The sequence below is a fragment of the Formica exsecta genome, unplaced genomic scaffold (genome assembly GCF_003651465.1).
Source record: "Formica exsecta isolate Colony F162 unplaced genomic scaffold, ASM365146v1 scaffold98, whole genome shotgun sequence".
NCBI classification, from domain to species: domain Eukaryota; kingdom Metazoa; phylum Arthropoda; class Insecta; order Hymenoptera; family Formicidae; genus Formica; species Formica exsecta.
This window is the reverse complement of record NW_021853741.1, coordinates 592,138-594,924: the sequence shown is the minus strand read 5'-3', so window position 1 is coordinate 594,924 and position 2,787 is coordinate 592,138.

Here is a 2,787-nt window from a genome sequence, read left to right as displayed (position 1 = left end):
TATATATATAACTATAAATTAAAAGAATTATTTTTTAGAATTAATAATTATGATTTTTTTTCTCTCTCTCTCTCTCATGTTTAGTTAAAGTAATATTATATATAATGGAAATGATGGATTAATATTTAAAGCGTACAATATTTCTAGTTTCTAATATAAAATTTTTAAAAAAATTTTGCAAGCATTTGGGCAACAATTCTCTTAAACTCTTTGATAAGTGATTGATTACCTTCACGCCGTTAATAAGATTTTAATAATTCATATTATGGTAACATTAATAATAATCGTTATGTAAACTATCATAATGTATAATAATAACAATTATAATCTAATTAATCGTATCGCAATTAGGCGAAAAAATAGTAAATTATTAAACTGCAAAGTGTGTATTGTTTAATCGCGGAACTCAACGCCCGAAAAAGATTAACTAACTCGATCTGTTAAACCCCTTGTAGGTTGGTTACGCTTGATGCATTTGCACAAGGGGTGAGTGTGTATAAAGGACGTTTCTGAAAGCGCGCGCTATATGCGCACCTACGACCGGGTATATCGTGAGGTTGAGTTACGGGGCGACCTGTTTTATTAGCTTCGGGAAGCACTGCATTCTTTCCTGTTCGAACTGTAACCGCATGCGCCAAGCGGCACCGACGAACGACAGATGTCCAGGACCGTATATGCAAAGCGTGCGGCCTGTGCTATCTATGCATCAGTCTTAATCATTCGAAACCGATTTTCACAATTTCATAATAAATATAGATATCACGTTCATCCATCTCGTATCAAACTTTGAGCTTTTATAGAGTCATAAAACATTTACACAATTAAAAATCGCTCCAGCTAAATATTTAAATGTTTGAAAATTAAAAAAGATATTTTCGGAGAAGAAAGATTTTTTTATTACAAAGTTATAATTATAGAGACTAAATCTCTGAAACATTTTTGAGCTATACTCATATTGTCCAGTTTAACTAGACGACCTTATATGTACAAACTTGTATAACAAACTTCTTGCTTTAACTGCTTGTTGAATTCATTGAGGGGAGAGGTCTGGTTTATTTGAGCAACATTATATAAAGTTAACTGGAAGTTATATGTCAAATCTGCTATCGTTGCGCTCATCGATCACGCGCGCGGTGGCGCGCGACATTTATGGGATTTCCCACTTGAATTTATGGCACGGACGAATTTTAATCCACCTTTCAAACGATGGAGCTGATTTCGGCAAGGTAATGCAATTTCCAAATGCGAGCACGTTTTATCGAACGGGTTTCCATCCGAACCGAAATACGCCCGACCAAATTTCGTATTCGTACTCTTTCTAAAACATAAATTCCTTTAACGTTCCTCGCACGAAACGACCGCAAAAATAGTAGTGAAATCGATATAAGTCATTTACACTTATCCAAATGTAATTCTGGACGCAAATTATTCAGAATCGAAAAAAAGGCGACTATCAATCGTTAACGCAACAGCTCTCCAATTGAATTATTTACTCGAATGAAAATTGGAGAACAAATATCTGTTCGTCTCAAATTAATCTCGTATATACACTATCTCAAACTATCACAGTTTCTTTCGTTTAACAATTCTTTCATTAATTTGAAATCAATTTTATCTTCATTAAAGTAGCGGACAGCAAAAAAAGCTACGCGAATACACGCTCATATTTTAAGTGTTAAATACTTTTTTAAAAAGAAATGTGATATATATAATAAATGAGGGGGGGAGAGGGGGGTGTTTCTCCCAAAGTAAAGTAAATAAGTATTTCCAACCTTTGGGGAGGATATTAGTTATTTAATAACGATAATATATCATTAATATATCATTATTAACAGTACGCATCAGTCGTATTCGTTCCGTGCATTTGCATCGACAAATTAATGCATTCGACTGTACTGCATTATTTTGCACGGTGCAGACGCACTCAAAAGATCATTTTCTGTTGCTTACGTTCACTCGGCTCGCGCCGAAGATCCGTGCGTCTATATCGTTCGCTTTAACGTAATGTAGGCCAATGTACATTCGCGAGAAAAGCCTCCTATTAAAATATCTATCCGTTCGCTGGTAGGTTCGATGAAAATGTCATTTTGTGTCTGAGCTAGGTCCGCGTGACTTCGATAATTTGTCGAGCGTAAATTGCGTCGCGACAGACAATGATTTAAAATGCATGAGCTTCGAAGGCTACGGCCCCCCCTTCCCACGCGCGTGGGATGCCCTCCTTTGCGATAACGATGCGACGATCTACTACGCACCTTTGAGCAATAATTAGAAACTGATATCCTCGCAAGCGCGTATTACCCTGTAACACTTTGTCCTGCGTAGCCTTGAGACGTGGAGGACGTCTCGTGACATTCCGTTACTCAGAAGCTGGGCCTTCGGCTCGAGCCAGGACAACGCATCATATGCTCATCCACAATTATACCTTGACTCTTATGCTCTCGTATCTTTGCGCGTTCGAACAATTAAAATTTTTCCTACTTTCATCATTATTCATTTAACAATACTTTATATAGGAATTTATATATTTTTTTGTATCTAATATATAATTTTTTTATGATATATTATAAACGTTTCTAAATATCTTTAAATTATAGTTAATTGAAAAATTGAATAATAAATAAGATTACAATATTGCAATATATATTGGAAAATTACTTTTCAATTAATCTCAAATAAATTTGAATATTTTTATAGTTTTATTTATATTTGGTTAAATATTTTAGAATGTCAATTAATAGCTATAGTATTAAGGATCTGACATTACGTTTGAATTGGTTGATTTTTTTT